This window comes from Hippocampus guttulatus, chromosome 11 (assembly GCF_054856545.1).
Source record: "Hippocampus guttulatus isolate MCC_2025c chromosome 11, RoL_Hgut_1.0, whole genome shotgun sequence".
Classification (NCBI taxonomy): domain Eukaryota; kingdom Metazoa; phylum Chordata; class Actinopteri; order Syngnathiformes; family Syngnathidae; genus Hippocampus; species Hippocampus guttulatus.
In genome coordinates, this window is record NC_141271.1 from 17,017,614 (window position 1) to 17,045,532 (window position 27,919).

Here is a 27,919-nt window from a genome sequence, read left to right on the forward strand (position 1 = left end):
GATGTGTATGTGTTCTTTTCAAAATGCATTCTAATCATAGGCCCAGACGTGGAAACTGGATTTTTCTTGTCAAAAACGACTCTTACTTTACAACAGCTTACTTGCCTTGGTTTGCCTGTGAGACTCTTCGTGTGTAAGGTGTGTATTAAACATAATTGCATTTTGGATTTCTGAATATGTGCAACTGTAGTCACGGGAACACCAAGCTGCTTCTATATGGTCTGACAGCCTTTAACGTTAGTTGTCTAGTGTTTCATTTGTAATCTCCTGAGACACCTCGCTCATTCACTTCCTCTGGTCCATGTTTAGTGTGGTACGCACCACCAAACAGCACGGTGACTACTGGTCACCCTTTAAATAGGCCAACTGACTCATTACAAGTTTTAATTCTGTTGAACCCCAATTCAAAATCAACGTCCGATTTTCATTTGTTAAATTTTCGTTTTTTTTGTTTCATGACTTTTGTCAGATTCAAGTTATTTCTTTGACCCCTGCGGGGTTTTCTTTCACCAACAGAAGGCTACCAACAGTTTTTTTTTGTATTAACTCATTCACTCCCAAAGACGTTTTTAAACGTCTTTTCAGACTTGGTACAGAATTGGCTGGTACTGAATGAGTTAAACTACAAAAAAAATATATGAATGAACATAAATGTTTAATACTTTTACAATGCAAGACTGGCTTTTTAGGACCAGCAGCATATTCACATTTGTCGTACTGTCTGTACATAGTTATCCTAGCGAATGTGGCACACAGCCAATGAAAACTTGTGAGACTTTCCTGCTTGTATTATGGGTATGTTGAGCAAAGTTCTGGAAGTATGTGCATTTTATTTCACGAGACCCTGTCTGTGGATGGTATGATAAACAATGACTTCTCTGACAGAAATGTTTACGATGATGCTATCCCGTGTTGCGTGTGAACGTTTGCATGCGCCTCAATGTGATGATTTGTTAACCGGGTCACCCCGATGACAAATTTCTGGTTACGTCGCGCTCGATACGCCCATCGCTCGTACAGCAACCCGTCGCAGTATCGATGAACATTTGGGAAAGTACGTTCACCTTCAAACAATGTTTATGTCATTTATTCGTTAAGTGTTTATGATGGAAGGTCCAGCAGCTGAAGTTGATGAAGGATTCCGAACACAGCCACAATGTGAGCGATTCCACGAGCTAGCAAGACACTTATCGACTCCCATCTTCTAAGAGAAACATTAAATGCGGAATAGAAAAAGGGAGAGCATGTAAATAGCCGTGATTACTTCAACTCTTGTGTATTCCGTACGTGTGTCAGGTTGTACAAATTGCTGCCCTGTTTCGGCTCCTCGCCGCCAATGTTTAAACGCTCCATTTTCATTAGCTGGCCAATTTTAGCTTGTGATCATTTTATTTTCGCTCATTGATCATTTCAGACAGCGTAACATAATGGTGTTGACATCCAGCCCGACCACTCTTGATTGCTTGACCCTCTTCATTTGCAACCAGAAAGTCATTGCGGCTACAAAGTTGCTCTGGTGCCACCGCCTGACCCCTCTTCCCCCTGAACATGCACTGTAAACTACGGGTGAGGTCAACGCGCCACATCTTCTATGGGTTTTGATAATGTATGTTTACAGAGACGTGACCTCCGGGGCCTTGCAATGCATCAATGTGACATCCACAGTAACGCCTGATTCCACCGCATGCTGTTTGGGGTTGACCTCTGACAAGAGTCGAACAGGGGGGGGTGAAAAAAATGGGACATCAATAGGACAATGTTTGGATGTTTTCACACCACTGGGAGCATTTTCCGCCATACGCGAGCTGCACATGTGCATGCGTGTCATCTTTAGTGCCCTGTGACAGTGACTGAAATTATTGTTTGTTTTGGGCCCGGGGTTACATTTGTCTTCTTTCAGCAATGTCTTTGCCTCCTGACTTTTCAAATAAGAAAATGATATTACAGAAACGTAAAAATGCCCATTCCAATTTGTTGATTCATGTCGTTAAATGAGGCAACCCATATGTTAGAAATATTTTCATCATTTCCAAAATTCCACATCTTTTTCATTCATTCATTTTCCGATCCGCTTAGCCTCACAAGGATCGCGCGGCGTGCCGGAGCCTATCCCAGCCGTCCCAGCAAACTCCACACGGGAGGACGGAGCTGAAATTGAAATTGGGGAAAGATTCCATCCTTTGAAACCCTAATCAAAATGGAGTATTACAATAGCAGTTTCTGGCATGGACATTATGTGCGGCCCACGCAGGGCAGTGTTGCTGTGGGGTGGGGGAGGGGTGTGCTAAACCCACCCCAAAATGAAAATATAAATTGCTGCGTGAAATGGGGAATTCATCCCCCAAAGAAGTGTGCCGTTCAAACTATTGAATGAGACCGTATGACAACAACCGTTTCCTTATTTTTAATGATGTCATTACTGTTTGGTTTTATAAAGTATAATAATACATAGCCCTATTGTTTTTCCCTTTCTTTTTTTGGGGGGGGGGAGGCTGTAACAGATTAACGGCAAATGTGACTTCCAAGTGTTTTGAGATAAGAGCAAAGTCAATGAACAAATTGAACTTGTACCCCAAGGTGGTCCGAATCTAAAATCTATGTCAAGGTAGAATAACTCATGCCTTGGATCTTCGGTGGTCATAACGCTGTGGACTTGAAGACGTCAAGACGTAATGGACATATTCAAAGAATGTGTGAATAATGGGAGATCATAGAAAAAGCTGCACTTGAAACTTCTTCTATCAGGATTTCTGTCATGGCAACGGTAACAGATTCGTACACTTGAAACAAAATGACTGATGAAATCCAAAGCCCCAGTGCCGAGGTAATTTTGTACAAGCGATGAAAAGGCACAGTGGAGCCGTCCCAAGGTTCATAGTTCTATCTCACTCCCATCTCTCACGCGTGCGTTCGAGGCCACTTGACTCAAATTTATACTGATCTTTTATTTATACCCAGAAAAAATGGCAGATAAGAAACATAAGCGTTCTTGATATTGTGTTCTGTCATATCTCGCGGCCAAAGATTGAAATCCTGCGAAACAATTTTCTGAAGAAATGAAAGAGCTCGCCCTCCTGAACCCCGGGAGGAAAATAAGCCCGCCGCGCAAAGCGGAATATGAAACAGAGGCCCTCCGAATAAGTAAAATAGACAAGTGCGCCAGGCTCGTCACTTTTCCATTTGCTGCCCCCGAGTGAGAACACTTCTAAAATCCCCCCGCCCCCCAACCCCGCCTCATCTCAGCAGAGACCTTTATCGTTATGCTCTATCTACTGTACTGAATTAAAAAAAAAAAAAAAGCACATCAAGCAAAGGAGGCTTTTAAAGATTTGCCTTGATTCTCCCAATCATTTCGTAGCAAACAACAAAAGTCATGATGGAGGCGGTGTGCTAAATGCTGAGATGAGCGTCACGGAAGCAGTTAACGCGCCTGCGATACGAGATGTAACAACGGGCTCTCGACAACAGCATCATTACACCGTAATAAGAGCAGCATCTCCTTGAAGGCGGCATTAAAATCACATTAGAGTACGCGAGAGCCGGCCTTGATGAGCACTGAAGGGGTGATGGTTCCGAGCAGCCGGGCTCCATTATTGTGCTGACTCGCATTCGCTCGCTCCTCGATTGCCACTTGACAAAAAAAAAAAAAAAAGCTCGGCGCAAAAGGTCATCAGCCTCTACCGAGAAATTAGCTTGAGAAAGTCAAGCCATTTAAATGCTCCGTGCGCAGATTGGATTGGATTCATTTTGGGAAAAAAATAAATAAATAAACCAAGTTCTATCTGTCAAATGACAAATGCGTGATGAAACACTGTTTATATAGCAGAATGGCATTCAGGGATCAGAGAGCATTGTCATCGTCTGCCCCGTCTTGTGGTCGTTACGACGCGAGAGCGATGACGTCGCTGTTTGACAATTAGTACTGTCAACAATATGTCACTGCATTGTAATTATGTACTGAACTGCGAGGATGCTCTCGTACTACAAACTAATCTCGCCGAATTGCTGCGTGAAATGAGCTGGTGAAGCGTGCTCGCATTTTAAGTACTCGTGACTGCAACATTATTTTGGGATTCACTTTTGCGAGAAGGGTCGGTCGGTGTTGTGCTGTGGTTTCATTGCAGGGGTGTCGAAACTTTTAAAAGGATGTGAAGGGCCACTTTTTGTTCACTATTTATAAAATATGGGCGGAAAAAAAAAACACTCTACCGAGGAACATCATATTGTTTATAAACTGTAGTTAATAATAAAAAAAAATACGACTACATCACGAGTTTCTGTTGAAGTTGATTGGGAAATTTTGGGGTGGGCCGCAGCCCTGTTTCCCACAAGATAAGATGCGCCCCTGGACTATGTTCATCTCTACAATGAGAACAAAAACAAGAAATGTTTTAGTCGTATGACATTTTTTTTAGGATCATTAATTTGGACGTTGACGAGGAGCAACTTATTAGCTTTATTCACCTTAAATGAACACAAATTTGGTTGCTGTCAAACGTTTGTTTGCATCTTTGCATATCATGAGCACAGTAGCATAACTCCCTAGCCAGTTTTTAAGTTTGTGTCCCAATGTCAAAAAAGCAAACGATTGCTAAAAATGGTTCGCTTTATATCTCTGTAGATTCTCAGGTATCTGGATTTTTCTGAAAATCTTTAAAAAAGGACTTTTGTCTCACAAACTGTGATGCAAAACTGCTTATTTTGAGCCTTTTGGTATACAATATTTTTTCATACTGTCAGTCATTCATTGGATATATTCATTCATTCATTCATTTTCCGATCCGGAAAATCCTCACAAGGGTCGCGGGGGATGCCGGAGCCTATCTCAGTCATCTTCGGGCAGTAGGCGGGGGACACCCTGAACCGGTTGCCAGCCAATCGCAGGGCACACAGAGACGAACAACCATCCATGCTCACACTCACACCTAGAGGGACAATTTAAGGTGTTCAATCAGCCGTAAGACCCGAAGAAAACCCACATAGGCCCGGGGAGAACATGCAAACTCCACACAGGGGAGGCCGGAGCTGGAACTGAACCCGGTACCTCTGCACTGTGAGGTCCACACGCTAACCACTGGACCAGCGGGCCGCCTCATAGGACATATTAACAACAACAAAAATATTCACGCCTTACAATAAACTGCCTTACCGGATACACGGGTAAATTTATGTCTCTGTCACTAAACTTGTACTTTGTCATGATTGTCATGACCCGTTTCCATTGATTAACTGGGAGAAATCATATCATAGTTGAGGCGTGTGGCGGCCATTTCACCTGAAGTTGAGGTTACCCATTATGGTTCTGTGTCCTATGAAGGGTTACAAAACACGAGCGGCATAAGGAAGAGGAGGTGCTGCATAAGTAGCTCATGCGGAAATCATACAAAGCATCCTGCAGGCAGCAGCTTCATTTTATGGCTCCATCTATTACCGCTCTGTCATTGTTAATTGTCTTCTTTTTACCTCGGCAGGATTCTCTAAATTGGCCCTATCGAATGTGACAGGAGGAAGAGCATTAAGCATCTGACAAGATGATATCTAAGTTCAATTTCCTCCTCCTCACCTGATTTATACCTGCGGCACATCATTTTCCTTTCTGTCATAAAGACCTCGATAAATCAGCGGTGCTCATGGAAGCGCCGCACAACAGCCTCTCCTGGATTTGTATCCTCGGCATTTGCTATTAGGGAGCCATTACAAGCACATTTTGCTCCCTCAAACAAAAATGATCAAATCTAATACAGGCGAGATTAGAGAGATGAAGAGAGAAAAGCGCAGGCGGAGCTGCTCCAAACAGCCCCCGCTATCTAAACAATATGCTCTAAACTCAATCCAAAAGAGGGGGAAAAAAAAGTATAGATATATATTTTTTTCTCGCCGGTGACACCATTATCCATCTGTTTGGACAAAATTGCTGTATCATGGTATAAATCTGGCATACAAGTGACATATCCTCGAAAATAAAAGGCAACATTAACTGCTCTATCTTCTAGAGGCCATGGGACGAGCGGCCCATAAGCTCAGTCAAGTGTGATGGCAGTTATACTGTGTTTTTACTAGACTGCAGACAATTATACTTTGCTCCTCTCGCCATAAGAAGACAAAGTGCCCGGGCTTCAGCTGAAATGATTTCAAATAGATTTTCCAAAATGTCTCTTGGCAGATTGCTTCCATACATTATTTCACTTAAATGGAAAGGGGTGGGGGGGGGGGGGGGGGAGCCTGTGACACAAATCAATCACAACACTTTAGCACATGGAGAGATGCGAGCTTTCTGTGCGTGTGTGTGTGTAACGTTGAAGATGTGCACACAAGGACCCTGATAGGATAGGCCAGATCTTTGGTGAATGATGCCACACGATATGCTTTGAGTTGGCCGCGTCAAAAAGAGAGAAATAATGCATATTAAATTCACCTGCTGACTTTGGAGGACTTATTTTTTTTCTGTGACAAACTCCACTCAGCCAGGCTTGCCTCAGCCCTTCAAAAAATGGATGAAATGTAATTATTTCATGGCGTTATCAACTGACACGTTGTATGCAGCTAGGAGATAACACTACTTTAGATAAACTTTGTTTGGACAACGTAGAATACATATGTCAGAATACCACATACGGGATAGCTGGAACAGATACAGTAAAAAGAAAAGATAGAACATATATTGATCAATACAAAATATCTCGTGAGCTTTTGAATAGATTATTAAATGAATCCAAGAGCAAAAGTAGATGAACATACACGGAAATAAATATCCAATTCATGAATAATGGTTAAAAAAAAGGGACAATTTATTAAAAAAAATAATTTTTTTTAAATAAAAAAAAGGATGGGGGGGGCGGGATCGCGGAAGCATCAAACGTTACTGTTGCCGTTAGCTTCCGTTCGCGTGATGTCACGACCTGGGAACGAACAGAAAAGATTGCCTGGAGACAACAAAAAACGACGACTGGACTCGGTAAGAAGTGACGTTTCGTTTCCTCTTTATGGTAGTTTATGTTATGTTGGACTTTTATCGTTGAAGGAATGAAGAAGACCACTCCTTGGGCACGACAGGCCATGTAAGTAGAACACAGGTGAATGCTAGCAGTGCATCATTAGCACAAGCTAAATTCCTCCATGCACATTCCTGTCCTCAATTCCAATGAATACACTTTATTCACTAGCTAATGAATGTAACGAAGGCACCCATCACTCGAGCCAGATTTGTGTTTTATTATGACTTGTTATTGTTTTGATATGCATAATGACGTATCGATCAGATTTTGTGTCATACTATTATTATTTAATCCAATACAATTGTTGTTCATTCTGTACAGCCTGTAACATTTACTGAAGAAGTTGTCAAACAGTCACACCGTCCATATAAATTGAATGTTGAAAACAAGAAGATTCATGTTAGGTTTTAGGTTTACGATTGGCGCGTTGCAGACAAACTAGTCAGTGCAATTTTATTTTAGATTGCAAGGAGAAATTCTTCCAGAAACCATACAAATGCCAATATTGCTCGTGTCCTTGATGTTATAACGTGTGATGCTCGTCACATAAAAGTCAAACCGAGTGTATAGTATCGAGGATTTATAGCTATATTTAGGTCATAAGAGCTCTCTGGACCCTCCTGCAGTCTGCAAAGTCAAAAATCGAGAGCAACACATCAGTGGGGGGGGGGGAAAAAAGGCGGGGGGGCTGACAGTGCGGAACCTCAAAGATGACACTTAGGAAACTGTAGTACAAAATACTGCCAACAGCATGACATACCGGGACAGGAATCATGAAAGAAATGATCTCAGTAAAGGTCCAAAAACAGTCTAAAGCCTCATCTTTGTGGACATTATTAGCCTGTTGGTGCCGCAACTGTGTGCCAGATAGTTCTTTACTGGAATATTCCCCGCTGCCAACCATAATTAATTGCTTTACAGTCTTCGAGGCCATAATGCTCATCAGTTATTAATTAGAAATTCATTTCACTGAATAAATAATGCTCATGATTGATGATGAAAGTGGTAATTAGGTTCTTGTGCAATTCATTGGGGAAAAAGCCTTTACACTTGATTCTTGGCTGTTAAGTAGTTGCTCATTTACGGTACTGCTGCTATACCTCTCGTCATAAACCGCCGCCATCGCGGGAGCATCTGGATTTAGGGAGCACTAACCAAAGTTGTAATTTGCTGAGGTTACATTTGGCAAGCGGCTCTCGAGTCGCGACTCTTTCTTTGTCCTCCGCCGCTCTTTGTTCCATCAAATTACCAACATGAAATAACTTGTTATCAAGCTGAAAGCCTGGTGCGTATTCACCAACGTCAACTCCCATTAGGTGAGTATGAATTAGGTGCACAAAAACGTACAACAATCTCACGGGTCTCTCATAGGCATCATAGCGCCTATAATAGCCCCTTTTTTTTTTTTTTTTTAAATGACGAGAGAAAAGTGTGAAAACTCAAGCCATCTATGGCTCACTATTGATTTTACACCCAAGACCCGTGTGATGTTGATAGCCTCTTTGATATATTTTCCAGCAAGCAGCAGTCCCCTCGGAGGTTTTGTGGAAAATAAACCAGTCAATATACACCTATTAGGATTTCTTGATCTGAGCCCATAAAGCTGCGCTGTACACTGTTTCCGATGCTCATTGCATCATAATAGCAACGAAGGCAGCAGCTATTACTTTTGAGAAGATGAACCGCCAACATTTGAGCGGCTCGCTGAAATAGCGTTGTTTTAGACCAATCGATGCAATTGACCTGCATTACACTGGAAATACAGTAGAACCTGAAAGGTCAAACGCAGTCCGTTTCTGTAAACTGGTCGACCAGGGTTGGGATTCATTGTTTCTTATAAGAAATAATGTATGTTGAGGCCATTTGTTCCAGAGTTAAACTCTTACCAATTTTTTTTTTGTTGCTGTCAGCTGTTCACACGTGAAATACTGTGACTGACCCACGGTGTACCTTTTTGTCTTCGCGGTTCGGCATTTGTAAATTTGTATAACTAGCGGAATTTTGGGGGGAACTATATACTCTGTTATATGCTGAACATCTCAGCTACAGTGGAACTCCTCTACAACGAAATCATGTTTGCAGCAAGAAATTTTCACAACAGGGGAGTTTTCACTGTAGCAAATTTGATCTCAGACGTAAACACGAACACACACAAAAAACACATATGTGTACTTTTATTTTTATTCCAATAGTGCATAAGTATGAGCATACACTTATCTGACACTTCATATAGCCAGCGTAGAAAGAAAAAAAGGGAAAGAAATGCTTTATGATCCGCTCCTTTTTAAGTACTTTGCGGCCATCTTGTAGCATCTGCACAAACCTCTTTTTTGGGGGGGGGCTTCAGTTAATTACAAAACTGTGCATGACTGACGCTGTTCTTGCCGGGGCTTGATACCCAACAAGCAAAACACGTGAACAGATTTGATCCTCTGATGCTCACTCGAACTGAGATTTGGTGAGCTACGGTGACGTCGTGTGTCAGGTTGCGCATGATGACAGTTTATCCTCCCAAGTTTTGAGGCCCCTTTTGAATTGGATTTTCTTCTGGAATTTGGGTAATTTTCACCAATCGCACAGTCTCGGAGGTTGTACACAAACACAAAAGACCAAACGGGAAAGATGATGGTTTAGCCTCATCAAACAAGGATACAATAACCAGTCCCTTTCGCCTGTCATCGGGGGGAGTGAGCAATAGTAACAGCCCTTTCCTAGTCCTCCCTTTCAAACCGGTATCTGTCCTATTAGCAATTTATAATGGAGATCAAGAAGTAGTCAGTGCAGAATGAAGACAACTGTCTGCACCCTTTCCTAATTGGCTTTGTGTTCTCCTTTCTGATGAATGGCTTGCCACTACCACAGACTCCTGTGGTTTTTATTGCCCTAATAGGTCTCAGTAACCGGATTTACTAACAGATAGCGGGTCAAAAAGGACAGAGAGAGCAAAAATGTTAATTAATATCAATAATGGCCAATTATTAGTTTGACAGAGGGATCCCAGCTAGTTGTGTGCTCTAATGACTATGAGCCAACTTGTGGGGAAACACTGGCGAATTAGCATAACTGTGTATGCGCGGCTCCATGGAGGTGCCCAGCAAACATCTGTTATGTTAGAAATTCAAATAGAATTCCTATTAGTAACCCTGGCTGTGGTTGCATAATCAGTCATTCTTCTCTGGTCATTTCGCCGGCGCTAACAATGCCCTTGTGACTGGTGGAACGCCTCCCTTTGGGCTTTCCAATCAAACGTGGCCCCATGTGGACCCGCACGTCCTAACAACCGACAGGCCAACGTGGACTTCTAAGGGGGAGCTTTGTGCTCTGACAAGAGCTCAATGTATCCACCCAATGACACATGACCGGAGAATAGAATTTTTTTTGATTTCAATCCAGCAAGAGAAATATTTATTGTTTGGATGCGCCGGCATCTTGCCGCTAAGGGAGTTGACTCTTTGTAATCAATGTTTGACTTCAAACTAAATAAATGCAGCCAAAAACCAAGCGACCCAGCGTTACTGATTGTTGACGCTGCCTGAAAACAAATAAAAACCCTCTTGTGGACATAAATCCTACATACCGTATGTTTAGCATTTAGCGCAACATTATCATCGTCCTTGTCTTCGGCTTCCTCATCAGAACAATTGTTTAGTCTGATCAATTCGCTGGCATTAAGGTTGTGTTTTAAGTTCGGGTTAGGAAGGATAGGGACCGTGAAAAGTAAAAACCACCAACGGTGAATATTGTAGCTCAATGTTCAAATTCAAAATTATTTTCACAATAAAAAAAAAGGTATTATTTTGTAGAAGTATTGCCTCCTCAGCTTCTTATCTTTTTCCAACAAGACTGCGCATTGTTCACTCTTTACATCATGTCAGCTCTTGCAGTGGGTCTGAAGGTGTTAGACTTTCATCGTGATTTACAAGTCTGCGTGTGACCTTCTCTTTGGGTAATGTAAGCGTGTAATTCTCTGGAGTGTAACGTCATGTTTGATCAGAGGAGCTACTCGTGTCCTGATCTCAGGAGTGCCTCAGTGAAAGCAGCTCAGATGGGCAGAAGAGGTTGCCCTTCAGGGTAAAATTCTCAGGAGCTGCTTGCATTTTATGCCCTGTGGTTGTCCAGTTATGAAGAAATTTGACACAAATTCGAAATCCACTCCTAAAACGGCAACCGTGCTTCAAACAAACTCTCCAAAAAAATTGCCCACCAACTATATTTTGACACAAATATGAGAATATATCTTCCAAAATGTAAAACCAGTAAGAGGTTTTGGCTTAAACAAGAAATAATGAAAGACATCGAGCAAATATTCAATAAACATATATATTTTTTATATATACAGATATGCACACATATTTTCAATAACCCCAAATGTGTCTGTTTTGTACTCATTTTGACACATTTCTTCTCTCCCAAATTCTTTTTATAAAATGTCGATGAAAAATCTTTTTATGTGTCGTTAGATGTTTTCAATCCTCATCTGTCCACTAATGTCATGAACCTGAATTCACATCAAACCCTTTCTTTGAACGTGACATAGGTAGCTTGCCAACTGAACGATGTCGTTCTGTGAAGGTCCACCATGTGCATCTTAAATGCTAACGTTGGCCGAAAATGTCCATTATTTTGAACATTGCATGACCTGTACATTGTCATCTTACAGCTAAATTATTTCAACAAAAGAGCGACTTAACTATACTATAACTTTAACTATAAAGTTAAGTGGACTTTTTTTTCTTTTTTTGGGGGGGGGGGAGGGGTGAAATGGAGACATGTTTCAGAGGCACCTCATGGTGATCTTGACTCTGGATGTATCATCAAAATGGCTTTTGGAGAAAAGGGAAACATTGTTAATTTCAACTCTGAAGAAAGAAACTCCCGCATTTGAATTAATATGGTTCCGCTGAATTAATTTGCAGTTGTTAATGAAAAAGGCAACATATGTCTGGTGCACAGTGCTGCATCCAACAGATTTGGGTGCAGTATACATGACTGGGCGACACCATGCTTGTATGTAAGAAATGGCTTCGGCTTCACGCTCCTCTCCATTCTGTGGCCTCCGGTGTATAAATTTGCCTGATTGTTTTCCTTTCCCCTTTCTTAATTCATTGCAGTCGGATTCCTCTTTGATGCCGTTCTGTTGTCTCTCAAACAATTGAAGTGGAGACAATGGAGGCATAATGATAGATCCGTGTACCCGCCATCTGTAAGAGCATCTGCTCCCGTGCATCTGTACAACATGCTGGAGCGGGGAGCCTCAGTAATCTGCATACTAAGGAGAGGGCTTATCTCAGTCTAGTTAATAATCACAAGCAATTGATGCACTTCATTCCCGCAGTCCTGACCGTTTGGTTGGAAATAAAAAAACAAACAAAACAAACAAACAAACAAACAAACAAACAGGAAAGCAGCAAAGTTTTGGTATGTTCGCTGTATCCTCCAGATAGTCAGGGGTCAGATGCTGTAGATTTTGCCGGGGGCTACAGATTTAGGCAACCCTCAATTTCATCTTTTCATGAATACCATAATTATAGAAGGACACTCTTGAGTTCTCAAGCCGCTTCTTCCTTTTTTATACTGTGATGGGGTTTTGAGCCTCCATGGCAACGGAAGACCTCGACTCAGAATTGGATGTAACTCGCGTAGTCCTTCACCAAGGTTGAAGTGTTCAGAAAAATGGTGGGGGAAAAAAAAATAGTCGAGGACTAATATTTGTCTGTTTGTCCGACCACATTCTGGCAAACATCACTCTCTCGTGTGACAAAAATGAAGCAATCGAGATGGCCTTCACTGAAAGGCCTTTATTTTGAAGGCCGACATAAACACGGTGTCCTCCTAACAACTCGGTAACTCCGGCGCAGCATAAAACGGTGTCATTAAAACACAACATAAATAGTAGCGCTGTATACGAAGAGGTCTTGACTCAAATTGAGTGGCGAAATGGCTGTTCAACACGGAATCAACATTTTCCATTCAAGTCGGAATGCGTCATCGCATATTGTCGGAATGTTTTGATGGTAGATCCCGTCGCCCTACCTCGGCTTTATCTACATGGGGAGTGCACCTGCGCGCAAGCTACGTACACAGTTCATTCGATCAGATTCCCGGAAATAGTCATGGGAATACTTGGCTGGCTAACATTTCCCTCTTGGCCGGCTAGCAACCAACGGAAGGGGGTTTGCAAACTTGGCCGCCGGACCTGAGAGACGAACGAGCTTAGGGCTAGCTAGCATGAGCCTAGTGGCGACGTAGATGGATTTAAAATGAGACCAAAGAGAAAAAAAATGTACGGTGCAGGATCTTGGAGGGCTAAAAAATGTGTTTCTTATGACCTAAAAAGGTGAAGCTTTCCGTGTGTTGACGCCTATCTTACTGTTGCAAATGATCATGTGATAGATGATGTAAGAGGGCAGGATCATTTTGAATCCAGTCACGTTGTATTTTTGTCCAGATCGTCACCAGAATGATATGGATTCTTGTTTGCAACTCACTCACGGAAATCTGCTACGTATTTTTTTGTTGTTGTTGTTGATTTGCCGCTAGATAAGTAACTTATAACCCTTATGTTCTCTCACACTTCATTTAGGGGAGGTCACATCTGTCCTTCTTTAACACTAACAAAATGTTCTTCTACAACTTTAGAGTTTATTAACTGCCTTTTTTTCCCACTTATCAACCACTACATTGGTGAGGCGTTTGCAAAAGCACTACAAAAGATTTTAAACAACATGCAAAGAGCCATTTGGCAAAAAGCAGCAACGCTTTCAAAATATGTTGACGTTGGAGCTATTGGGAGCCCTTTTCTTTCTATCATTTAATAAATACCTTTGGGTTTTAAGAATCAGTATACAATTATTTTTTTGTTTAACTAAAACACTTTTGACAGTGGCTCGTAGGAATATAGGTCATTGATTGGATAGAAAGTGTACAATATTGACCAAAAATATATTCTCACTTTTCATTAAATCAGGTTGATGATACACTGCGGCCTGAAGAAAACGTAATGCAAACAAAGCTAAACCAAAAGAAGTATCTTGATTCCCTTTTACCCACTAACCTGTGAAATGCCCATAACATTTAAGAAAAAATGCTATCCAAGAGCTACACAACCACGGGATTTTTATACAATTTAAAACATCAAATATCGGCACTCCCTTCCTTGTGCAGACTTGCTGTTCATCCTAATTAAGCATGCGTGGTGCTACTCTCCCAGCTGCTAGCTTTCTCAAATCCACCAGGCAGGTGTCTCAAGCCCCCTCCCAAGTGATGCCCGAGAAGTGCAGGTGTGACATGTTAAGGAGGAGCCCAGGTGCTTATTGAGTTATCAGAAGCAGACGCTGCTTGTTTGATTTATCACTGGCAAGGGGGGTTTAAGCGTTGAGCAGCACTATATCAGACAACAAAATAAAACGCTCCGAAAACTACCCGCTCGCCGTCTTGAAGCTACGATAACTTACACCGGAAGGCATCGCCGGGCGACATGTGACACCCCGTTGCTGATAAACTAACAATTCTTAGTAGCTGGGGTCGTGACAACACTAAATACATTTGTGGAAGGCCTTTGCCAGATCAAGGTTTCACCTTGAATGCATTGTGTAACCACACTAGGACACATTGAAAATGCATTAGGACCAAATAATATGGTAGACTCGATGTGGCACTTACAGGAGGCAAGATTTCATGTGGCGAAGCCCTCCGTTGGTCATTCACAGACTTATCGAAATAAATCAATTGACACGTCCAAGATGAAAAAAATACTGTATCGATACGTCAAAGCAACTTTATTATGAATAATGCTACAACTTAACGGGAGACTTTACAGAATCAGGATTTTCACAGCGAATTAAAAAAAAAAAAAAAGTAATCACAAGATTGTGCAAATATCAATTTAAATAGCGGATTGATTGCATGCATTGTGTACAGTTTTACGGAGAATCAACCAAAATGTTCTCAAGCTGTTTTGCTCAAGTTTAACAAATTTTGCCATGCCAAGAGGGGAAAAAAAGAAGAAAAAAAAGTATAATTTGAATCTGAAACTTGATTTTTAGTAACAGTGTTGCAAAGTTGAAAAACAAACCCAAGCATGCACAAAACTGCTCCACTCCGGTTTGCAGGTAGAAATCCATCATCGTCCTTGGAGCTCAAATGCATCTATTTTAAGCCTCGCTTTTTATCTGCTGTTTATGAGGTTGCGAGGAGGCCGTGACATTGTTGGGTCGTGTGTTGACACATTAATTGGATAAAGGGTTTTTCATCACAGCTGCTGGGAAATTAAGAGGAGATTGAAAGCCCCCGATGTCTTGTAATGAAGTGTTTGAGATCGCGTGGCTTCCCTTCCACCGGCGGCGCTCTCTGATGAATGGGCCGTAAAGCCAATGAAGACCATACACCGCGAAAAAAAACAAAGGAGGCCAAAGGGGCTCTCGTCGCGTCAAAAGCTCGGGGTCAGGAGAAACCAATTCAGACCATCAGTTCCATGTTAACACGAGCAGCATTTGGATAACCCTGCCGCCACCACAATAGGAATTAAGACGTCAATGCAATTTTGGCCCCGGCGAGTGGCGTGCTTAGAAAAGCAAATGTTCCGCCCCGTGCGCTGCGGCAGAAAAGGGGCCGTCCGCTTCCCAAACAAACCGCTGTCCTTGATATCAGCTGGTTAATCCTCCCCTTTTAGTGGCTTTATTGGCTCATTCAAGAGGGTCTTTTGACATTCCCCCCGCTCTGTTAAAAGGTGACTGCATCTCAAGTGAAATCTGGAGTGTGCTTTACACAAGCGCCGAGCCCCATGTGGCTCCCGCCTCCCAGCGGGCCTGTGATTTTCCTGCTTTAAGTGTCTACTGTCAACACTAATTTGTCCCACTCCTCCTTTGTCCCCCCCCCACCCCCCCTCCGCTGGGGAGGAAGGGTGGGTGACGCTCTCCTAAAGTTTTAATAAAAGATCTGCTGTTTTCTGGGAGTGAAGCGAGGGCTTTAAAAGCCACGCAGGCAATAAGATGCCAAGTAATGATTACAAGGCTCGAACAAGAGGCAGTTAGCGATGCCGCATGCTGTTTTACAAAGCGAGCCGCCGGTGTGTACTTGGGCGAAACGCGAGGCAAACTATGGACGTCATCGCCAAATGAGCGTTGCACTCTCAGCATTAAATTATTGCAGTGGAAAAACAAAGCAGTACTTTTTGTTTCTTCGTTTTGTTTTAGGCAGCGGCAGTTCATTTTCAGTGGTGTCGTGCAAATGTTTTATTTGCCTTGTTCTTGCAAAAAAAACAAAAACATTCCCGTATATTGCCAAAGGAGAGTAGTGCCAAAACGGGATTATCAGAGTTAAGATTTGCACCTTGACATTGTTTCCTTACCTTCCCCATACAAGTATACATATCCATGTACTTATACATTAGATTTGTGTAGAAAAGTTGCCGGTCAATTTCATCCGTAATTGTACATGTGAATGCGTCGCTGGCACAACACAAAGTGAAAAAAAAAGGCCATGGCACCAGTGAAATTTCATTCATTGGATTTCCTTGGGATTAATAAAAGCAGCATGATTGCCTATAATAGTTTCTGACATGTTTTGCTTGAGCACAATTTCACCGCCCGACAAAGTAAATTGCTGCATTTCATTTATGTGCCTTTAATGTTAGAAGGGAAAATCAATGGAAAAAGTAATTCCTCCTCGCCTTCTATTTCAGCAAATTGCCATCTCTTTGAATGATAGGCCGAAAGGAAAGCGGTCAGGAGACTTTCTTTTCAATTATCCCTGACTTGTTTACATAAGCGCTACAGCCGGACATTCAAATCTCATATGGGCTCCGCTACTAAACTAAATACAATTTCACTCCCAAGCTAGGCAAGAACCATGCAGGAAATTGTTCAATATCTCCGTCGTAGTCCCAATTTATACGGCATTGTTTAGCTGAACAGTATATAGTAGAGTTATGGTAATGTAATATGCATAATTCATCCACCTTGCCCCCCCACCCCCCTTCCCACCTCCCAGCCCTCTCCCTTCCCATTTGTGATTCGACTGCCCTGCCTGTTCATCTGAAGCGGAATTAATGCAACGTTGTCCATTAGGCGACCGTAACACTGGCCAGTGCTGTCACACACTCTTGCTGTTTGGACTGAAATTCCATTGAGGCTAATTTCCCATTTTGCCCGACGCTCCGAATCGCTTTTCAAAATGCTACGTTTCTCAGTTTGAATGCATACTGATGACGCTGCCTCGCCTTTGTAATTGGAAGTGGCATGTGCACATATATATAAAAACACGCGCGCACGCACACAAATATTTTTTTTGTATCTACAAGGAACGTGTTTTTCAGGAATCTGGGTTTGAGCTTGTCCTGTTAGACGGGTCTCGCTGGCCGCGGCAGCACAAAGAGAGAGAATGTCGGATGTGGCTTGTTTTCCTCTCCAGAGTTTACTTAGAGAGCCCCGAACCGACTGCTGCAGTGGTGACCTTCATAAGACACGGTCTCCCTGCTGGGAACATACACCGAGCACGTCCACTCCACAGCCGGCACTCATTGGGTCATGATGGGGCTAAGCAGTCCCATTAAAGCACGCTCATCCGGGCTCGGATCACGTGCGCTTGGCATCGAGATGGACTCGAGCCAAGAGCTCCTGAGCCGCCTTTCCTTTTGTGACTGGAACTAAGATGCACAAAATTAATGGTTTTCTTTTTTTTGTTTGTTTTTTGTTCAAGCCAAATCGGTGCCTCCTCCTCCTCGTCCTCGGGATCCCATTCTTGTGATGTTTCAAGCTGAGCTCGGTGTATTATAAATCCATTTTTTGGACATGCCGTGGTCAGTTTAATGATCATGATGCGGCTCAGATGGCAGAACAGGGGAATAAGGCGAATCGATGTTCGATTTTTACGGTGCGACCTGATTCACGCCTTGTGCTATGATAAATGGCCATCTTGCCGCTTTGAGACTAAATGTTGTGAAATGAATTTCTATGTTGTGTCGGAAAACTCACGAGGGGCGCCTTCTGGCTTTGCTTTCAGCGTTTTGTCCGTTGATTAGTCCTGAAAGGCCATCACATTATTTAGTGCGGCGGGTTAACTAATGTTGACAGTTGTCGAAGACTTGAAGGTAACAAGAAAACATTTCAAATATTCATCATGCAATTATTCAGGAGCCGTTCTTGTAGATGTATTTATTTATTTATTTTTAATCCTCCAGTGCTTGTTTTTAATGCAATTAGTCAAATGAGATGCAGGATTGACTGCACGATGAAGCTCCTGTGCCAGCTCCTCGGAAAGTGCACGGGCATATGTAATATCACGTAGGTGAGCTGATCTCTGTTTGAGTCTCGCTGATGGGAGGGCAAGCTTCACCTAAAGGTAGCGAAGCAAAGAATTAACGGTTTACCAAACTGCATGCCAAAGGCAATCGGAGAACGCGAGGGGGTTCGTTCCTCTTGGTCGCTGACATGACGAGTCTAGTCAGACGTAAAAGACGAAAATTTAAGTGACAGACAGAAACTATCACGAGGTCTGCGAAGCATCCGCGTGCTGCCATCGTTTTCTGTCCAACCTTGGAGATCTTTTCAAAAGCTGACAAATGATCCTGTCAAGCACCAACACCGCTCACCTGGATTAGCATTCTCTTCATTTGCTAAACCATGTTCCTACCATCCATCCATCCATTTTCTGATCCGCTTTATCCTCACGAGAGTCGCGGGGCGTGCTGGAGCCAATCCCAGCTGTCTTCGGGCAGTAGGCGGGGGACACCCTAAACCGGTTGCCAGCCAATCACAGGGCACACATTGACGAACAACCATTCGCGTTCACACTCGCACCTAGGAACAATTTTGAGTGTTCAATCAGCCTGCCATGCATGTTTTTGGAATGTGGGAGGAAACCAGAGCACCCGTAGAAAGGCCGCAGCCTGACTCGAACGCTGCACCTCTGCACTGTGAGGCGGACATGTTAACCAGTTGACCCACTAGGGACAATTTTGAGTGTTCAATCAGCCTGCCATGCATGTTTTTGGAATGTGGGAGAAATCGGGAGCACCCGAAGAAAGGCCGCGGCAGCCTGAATCGAACCCTGCACCTCTGCGCTGTGAGGCGGACATGTTAACCAGTCGACACGCTTGCCACATATGTTGTATCGGCACCCCAAGCAACATTTTAAAAATATACGGGGTTAAAAATACTTGGCCATATTTAATCGCTGCCTTTAATGGAGTAATTGGAATACCTGCAAAGACTCCTCACTTCTTGTGCCGGCTCACTCATTCCTCAGCTCAATGCAATAACAACAACAACAACAACAACAAAAAAGCACACTGCGCTCTGTAATTAAAGTAATCTTTAGGGGCCTTATTTTGCTCTGCACACAAAATGTGAAACTTGAAAAATGGCATAGTAATGTATTTGTATTATATCTTAACGAGTCCCACGCAGCAAATTTATTAAGTCTCCATTCTTAAAAAGCCGGCAAAGCAACTTGCATCCGATAATTGGCATCTTGTGGTTTGCTTTCCTGAGGAGAAAGTGAATTTTTATACCCCTTGATAATAAATAGCATATTTAAGCACCCAGGAAATCACTGCGAGACATCCATCCCACATCGTTTCATTTATTCTGGAGTGTTTAATTAAAGCTCGGAAACTACGCGCAATTTGTGTCTGAACACTGTCTAATGCCTGCGACTGGTTATTAGATCTTAAATTGATGCATAATTCAGCCAATTAAGAAAGTAATCACACAAAGTAATGTAATGTAAGTTAATTATTACAGCATAAGCAAACAGTTCGTCAATGCTATTTAATGCGGCGACTCTCTCTAATATGCTCACCAAGCATGGAAATGTCTCGACATCAGTGTTTTGATGTGCTTATTAAACATTGTAGAGGCAGATTAGCACTTTTCACCATCTATCTATCCATCTAGCTCCGACCCCTCCATACATCTATCCTGCGGTTTCAAGGACACACGGGCTGAAACCTCGCAATTTGCCCACCCACACCCCTCTCTCGCACGTATGAAGACATTCGACAAAACAAGACCTCCCAGCCCCCGGTTTTTGTTTTCTCGGGGTAAACACGCGTGTCACAGTTGACCTTTGTCGTGGGTCAGGCCGCTTTTATATTGGCGGACATGTTTCCAACTTAATAGAACTGTTTAGCTGAGATCCCCAGGGCCCCGATATTTATTAAGCCGCAATGAGTTGCATCTGTCTGCTCGAATCAAGAGGAGCAATCAGCCGGGGTCACACGCGTAGTAATGGAGAAATATAGACACTCGGGGACACGCTAGCATAGACGCATGCGGATAAATGACCTCGCGTCAAAAGAGCCTTCCACTCGCAGCAGCCTCCATTAGCTCGTGTTTCTAATCTTTCGTGATTACTGTGCTCGTTACAACCCCTTGTTGTGTGTTGTATTCTGTTTAGTACGAACCGCGGCCTTTATTGGCGGAGCACCATGTGGTTCCGCGTTAGTCTCGGCTCTTGTTCTTTCTGAAGTGTATTGATTTAGCTTTGTTCAGCCATTGTACAACATCCCGTAATGTTGCTCATTTTCTTCAACTGGATTTTAAGCCCCAGTCTGGTAATCAGGGATAATTGTCAATTATCACAAGGGCCCATCCGATCAATTACTGCAGAATCAATGCAGCCACACCGGGTGGACTTTCCTTTCTTTCCCTTCATCACCTCCTGGAAATCGTTTAGTGTTGTGGTTTTCAACCTTTTTTTTTTTTTTAAACCAAGTACATCTTCACAAAATACTTGGCTCTCCAAGTTCCATCATAAGGAGCAACATGTAAATACAGTCGCGTAATCGGGGCGGGTTTTCACCAAAATGGTGTTTTTTCTTTTCCTAAAAAGTATCATTCATATTATCTTAAGCCAACGATTAAATATAACGTCAAGAATTCAACAATTTTTGCAGCATTTTTTCGCTTCAATTCAACGGTCATTGTGCTGCTCCTTGTGGTGTGTGATCTCCGACCACCTGGGGGCAGTACAATACATACATTCACAGAGACTTGAGAAAGTGTCCAACAACTTGCTTGCTTTGGTGCGCTAACTAACATTGTTGCCATAAATGTCAATTACTTGCATTACAAAGTTCTTCCAAGTGAAATAACTGTTTTAGCCCAAAAAATACAAATTATGTTGTTGTTTTTTTTAACGGTGTATTTCAACAAACTCGTAAGTCTGGGCACTCATATTTCAAGGCAACAGAAAATGTGAACATTAATACTGTGTTTAAATATAGGGAAGGAAATGCACTTAAATAATGATTAGATTAACATTTGTACGGTACCTAAATAATTGAATTTAGTGATGCTTTTGTGTACTGTAAGTGGTCAAAGCATTTGTGGTACTTGCACACGTTGAAAATTCACTGGTTCGCTAAATAGAAATTTGCATATATAACTCATTCTATATATATTTTGTCACGGTTGTGTTTTGCTAGAAAATCAATGCAGGCTCCTTATTTTTGCTATAGTTTTATCGCAGCATCATGGAGTCAAGACTACTGTATGTCTTCTCCCGCAAAGTGAGTCGAGCCCCCGTTTTCGTCTGGCAGCTGAGATGACTTTTGTAATGAAAGTTAATGTCACGGAGTCCTTATTTTCCTCAAGATAGTTACGCTCGCACTTCATGAAGGAAAGGCGCCATTCGCCCGGTCGCTTCCACCGAGTATGGAAACAAATGTGCTGCCGTAATGGAAAAGCCCGGTCAGCAGCCTGATGTATTATCTCCTCCTCAGCGTATTTATTTACACTCAGCTCCTCCACAAATTGTCTTGTCATCTTAATGGGTGACAATTAATCTGTTGCCAAGCAGGCCGAGGTGAATGAAAGTGATGGACTTTTATTTTCCAAACTTTGTTTCTGCCTTTATAGAGCTGTTTAACACTCAAATGTGCCACTGTGCTTTTTACGTCCGGTAAACACAAATAATTCATCTGAGTGAAGCGTTATTTGTCAAATTACGATTAGCATGCGTTCCTTTCTCTTTGTGTTCCTCGCCTTTTTTCATAGGTTACTATTGGTGATCGTATTCAAGGACGAAACTAGGCTTCAGCGCGCAGGAAGGACATGCTAAATCAAGACAAATGGTCAGGTCATCATTAAATCTATTGTAGCATCTGTAATGCGTAATACGCAGCGTCTTGCGGCGACATATTAGTTATCGAATCCTTGTTTAAGACCGCCGCCAGAGTGTTGTTGTCCGTTTCAATCTGTGTGAAATGCACAATAATCATTTTCAGTAAGTCGAGCAGAGATTGACATTCAACCAGTGTCCAAAGTCCTCATATTTCATCCCCACCTGAAAGAGGCCTCCGTAGAGTGTAATCGCACACATATACACACACACACACACACACGCACAAAGACACACACACCTTCCGCATCAGACCAAGAGAAAACAGAGTGTGCACTTTGTGCACAGCTATTTATATCAATAAGTCCCGTGCTGAGAGGCACAAAATGAGCGTTTAAGCTGCAGGGCCCAGAGAGCTCGGTAGCAGGTGGGCAGGCTGCTCGGAGGTGTCTGGGTAGAAGGGGGATGGTATCCACTCTTTATACAGGTGTTGCCCATCTTGCCGTGCGTCCGTGGCTCTGGCAGGGTTTGGGGAGGGAGTTGGGACAGCTGGAGCAGCCGGCATCGGGGAGCCGAGAGAGAAGCCTCCCTCGCACTGCTGGGGCCTCCGCAGGTCACTGCCTCCACCCAAAGGGATGGTGGAGCGAAACGCTATCAATTCCCAAACAAAGGAGCCACTTCAGCCGCCACAAAGGAAACATATGTGATTGAGCCGAGTCGCGAGCAGCAGCTCGCTTGAACATGTCAGCCTCTTCTAATTAGCTTTGTTAAGTCCCTCTGCTGTCTGCCCAACTGAGGCCTCTCCCAGTCAGATGCGGGCTTTGTGTTTACAAGGGCAAAGGCTTGCACTTGCTCCCAAAACACACACATGTTTTTTTTCTTTCTTCTTGTTATTGCGTGAAAGGCTTGCTGATTTAATTCTTCCGTAAATGAGCACTGAAGAGAAACATTTGCCCAAATAAAGATAGATTGACACAGTAATGTCATATTGATTTTGCCGGGGCAATCAATGAGAGCTTTTACAGCCCTTTGTAAGGTTTTACCGCACACTTTAACATCCTGTTACATCCGCGGTGCTTGCGTGACACCTGCCCCTCCATCATCGGGATGTTTGGGAATTATTACTTCACCTCCTCGTGGTGTAGGCGGACACGTGTTCCATGTTGGAGTTCGTGCCGAGCCTCATGTGAGCCTGCTGCTTGGCAACATAGTTGATGACGTGCAGCGTAATACAACCTTGTGAGGATTGGCTCGAAAAATCGTGACTACTTTCCAGCTCCATCTGATTTTGCGAACCCCGGAAGGCAATTTTTTGCCTTGAGAGACTCCACTATCCTTGCTGACATGCTGTAATAAACTGAAAAGGTTCTGTTGTTTTGAGTTTTTTCAAGTTGCTGGGTGTCGCTTGGTCGATTTATTTTCTATTATTGTTCTTTTTTTTTCTTCAAAATGTATCACCAATATTTCGTTACGATCAAACTTCAGATATGCTACCACTCGAGTGAAGTGGGGGGGGGGGGGAAGCACCACTGTCGCCGTTCCACTTTTTTGCCGTTGCAGCTGGCTCTTAACTGGCTAACCTTAGTTCGTCAGTGACCGCCTGGATGTTATTTGCGCTCATATCATCTTATTTATGAATGTGTTTATTTTCTTACTATTTGTTCAATAAAGCGATTAAAAGTGCACCAGTCGCTGTTTGTAACTGACCACATGTTATAATACATACTAATTCAAGGCGCTCGGCTAAAATGAATTAGCTAACATCGATACCTTGAATTGGTACAATAATTAGTTCTGCTTTGATGATCCCAGAACCAATTATTCAAGTTATTCGATTGTTTCAGCCCGAGAAACTATATTATACCAGATTGTAGATCAACATAACAGGTTCCTGTTTTCGTGCAAGAGGCAGTTGATGAGGAGCCTCATGCTGTGCATCCTGATGAATTCACGCAATGCCCCACGTAGCCGCGGCTAGCATTGAGGATTTGTATTTAACCGCGTCTCGTGGAATTCAGCCTCTGGCCCCGTTGGACAGCGGACAGCGCAGCTCTTGAGAAGCATCAGGCCCAGAGCTGTGTGACTGCTGCGTGTCATGATCCCCGTGAGCTTTGCTTTCTCTCTGACAGGAGGGCTTGAAATTCCCGGGTTGAAAAATTCTACGAGATTATATCTGAGAAGGCGCTTGTGATGATGCTTCATGACAGACAAGGCTTTCAGTGGGTGAAGGATCTATCAGGACACGGCAGACTTTTAAAGCTACTCTGTCAATAAAATGTTTAACAAGGATTATTTGTTTTGGCCATATTGGATTCACTGATGGATTAAAGCTTTGGTTTATTCCGTCATAAACTGTTTTAGACACATGACCGGACAAACAAATGTCAAGATAATAGTCCTGAGGAAAACTCATTTAAATAAAGATTGCGCAGCTCTTGAGGAACGTCTCATTAGGTCAGCTATACGTGGCCAATCAGGAATACATTCCCCCTGAATCGATGTACTACTAAACAAGCAATTTTGAATTGGGAATGGTGATGCAAGTACTTTGTAAAAAAAAACAAAACAACAATGACGATGACAAAGACTAGTTTCACTTGACTGTTTGAAAATAGTGTTAGCCAAACAAATATAAATCAAAATATGTCATTATTTTCTGATAAGTGGCGCGAACATACCGAGCCCTGTGCCAGCACCTCACTGTATTCTACACTCCCAGCCTTGACAGCAGACGGGCTCCTTTTTGTTCCATTTTCTCCTTTTTCCTGATCACCCAGACTTAAAAACCAAAGGGCTGCTGTGGAGAAATGGCCAGGTAACAGTCTGGAGCTGTCTGGCCAAAAGGGATTTGTCCCTTCAGGTACAAGGAGTTGGGGGCGCTATGCCTCGCTATTTTACATTTATGAATCGCTCAGCTGCCCAAGCATGCTTCATGCGAGTCGGGCCCTTGAAGTGTGTCATAGTTGTCATATGACCGCTGCACGGGGGGAGGCTTGCCGCAGAATTTATCCAACAAATATGGATTATGTTAAAGTGGCCTGTGAATTGATGAGGATATGCTAATTTGTCCCCAGATGGGTACGTGAGAAGCGAGCGGTGGGGACACGCAGCCAGCAGAAAGCAGAAGCAGTGTTTGGCAGGTCCATCATTCCGTCATTAAAGGCCACATTATTACTTACAACAAGGCTTGCATGACAATTGCTGGAATGAATGCAGTCCCTCCGAGAGTAGCCCGGTGTGTCCTTCAGCTTCCCTTTGCCTGTTTAGTTTTCTTCCCGGCTGCAAAGCCGCTCTCCCTCAGCTGCCGATGCTGCGTGAGGGGCTTTTTGCTTACCGCGGTCAGACGTCAATAAGACGGGGCTATTACAAGCCAAAGCCATTCATTAATATAATGAGATGCTTTTTTGCTTTAATTGATAACCGATCAGTGCTGATGAGACATTATGCACTTGTGGATACAAGGTAGGCTGCTGCGCATGAACTGTAAGTTGAACCGAAGCACCTGCAAATTTGTTTTAAGTGAGGCAGGAGTCCTCTGGAGCTATTATTCTGTTGTTCCACCGGGCTAACATTGGGCTGCCCCCTTGCATTATTATTGAGCTAAGCTATTTGCTTTCTAGCTACACAAGCAGAAAGATAATAGTGGCCTATGCGGAAGTGCACACGTGGGGAGACTCTTTGAAATCAGCACCTGGATGAATGTACGGATTAAAAAAAAAAAAAAACGCGTCAAAATGTAGGTCACTTTTGCTGCTATTTACTTTTATGATGTCGAAACAGCGAAACATTCAAATAACGTTGTAAAGTATGACATGACTTGCAACTTTGCATTGACTGAAATGATAATGATTTGTAACAAAACAAGCAGAATTTTTTTTTTTAATTGATATTTCATTACGAATGTCATCATTGTAAAAATAAATGGAATCAAAATAATCAGAAATCTAGACGTCGGTCATTATCATGATGGTCTTATTATCGACTGAGTAATGTGAAAATGTCAAAAAATATTTTACTGAACACTGAGGAAAAGTAACACCAAAAAAGTGCCGTATATAAACACCCAAGAAACGAAACGTTGATACTTTCAGAGATGCTGATTGAATTCAAAATTAGTTGGATTTCGATAATTTTTCCCACAGAAAATAATTCAAATTGAACTCATGTTTTCCAGGGTCAAACCTGTCATACAAATACAAAACCAAATAAAAATACAAAACTCGCAACTGTTTGAAGGACCATGACAGAATCTGACCTATAAATTACAGTACATAATTTACCATGCGTCGTAATTTATAGCTATGACGGGTCAGGAAAAAAAATCCAAATGTTACTGAGCCTAATCCTTCCTTCCGAAATAGTACAAAATATATGACTATATCACATATATTATTGTTATTATAAGAGAACTTGATGTGCTGGAGAAAACTGATTCGGGATCAACCCCCCCAAAAGTCATCTAGAAAAATTTACTTGCATTTTTCACAGGTACACACTTCTTGACGAATTTCAGTCAGAGTTCGTCATTGATTTAGCATACCTGAAGTTGTACTTCGGTGTACAAAAGGCAAAATAACCACTGACACCACATCCAAACATGTCAGGGATTATCATCACAAAAATGACAGAATCTGAGTTGTCAAGATCGGCTTTCCGCTTGTCTCCCCGGAGACCTCGCCTAACCCGGTTGAGAACGACGGGGGGTGGAGACGGGTGTTAACATTTGTCATAGACTTCTCTGCGCTGTATTTGCTGGGGGCATTGTTAGCACACACCGCCTCCAGCCCAGGATTTGGCCAGGCCCCCAGCAGATGTAGACCCTTCTACACACACACACACACACACACACACACACACACACACACACACACACACACACACACACACACACACACACACACACACACACATTCCCATGTCTGCACCCCACCCCATGAGGAGGAAGAATAAGATGCCTCGGGGCAATTCAGTGAGTGTGTATCAGTTCAGATGAGGCACGTTAAGTGGCTAGTGATAAATTTGGCATGACAATTGCAAACACCATCGCTTTTGTCTGTAATTAATTCCATTGGTGCCCGGGGCCTTCCTAGTGTTGCGACCGGTGTGGGCCAGCAGTGCTTTGCTAACGAGGACACATTACAGCCAGGATTACAGTCCAGATAACGGCACTCGGCTGGTTATGTGAGAGGCATTTCAGTGATGGGGAGCTCTCCAAATACATTTTTTGTCCAACATTATTTTTTTTTAATTATATTTAATATTTAGTGACTATTATTTTATTTACTCGTACTTACAATTGAAGCCCATTCATCATGCTCACCCACTAGTAGGTTTAGTTGGCGTCTATTGTTACCCGTATGTGTCGTAAGATTTATTTGGTAACAAACGATGTCAATGAAACCGACTAGGATGTAGCACAGTTAACTCCTGCTATATTGCTACTTATAAAGGCTACTCATGACACTCGGATTGATTCACAAAAACGTATTTATTTGGTTATGTAGAACAATGAACAGGTGCAAGTGAAGTCACAGCCACTGAGTTTCATGCACAGATCTTTTTACGACGTGATACAATAGCATGCTGCAGTAATTCCGATTTGCATCTCAACATACAAATACCAATTCTGTATCTTTTAACATCACCCTGAAGAAGCTGCGTGTATTATTCAGCAATGACACAAAGTTTCACCCTAGCTTCTTTGGAAATTTAGTAGCAGGCTATGCTGTTGGTAGGCATAGAATATTATAGTCCCACAGATTGCAGCTTTAATATTTGGTCCAATGGGTCCAACAACTCAGTTTTTCTCATTCGGTAGTAATGTGGATGCATTAATTAACGGCTTGTACTTCTGAGTAGTT

The 27,919-nt window shown here is 42.7% G+C and overlaps 1 long non-coding RNA gene across 1 annotated transcript in view; it reads left to right on the forward strand.

The window, feature by feature from the left end:
* Window positions 1-6,922: 6,922 nt before the first annotated feature.
* The window catches only part of LOC147198385 (uncharacterized), a 60,162-nt gene continuing 39,165 nt past the window's right edge, over window positions 6,923-27,919 (forward strand). Inside the window, exons 1-2 of the long non-coding RNA XR_015102218.1 lie at window positions 6,923-6,955; window positions 7,022-7,058. This is a non-coding gene — a long non-coding RNA (uncharacterized LOC147198385). The remainder of the gene's footprint in view (window positions 6,956-7,021; window positions 7,059-27,919) is intronic.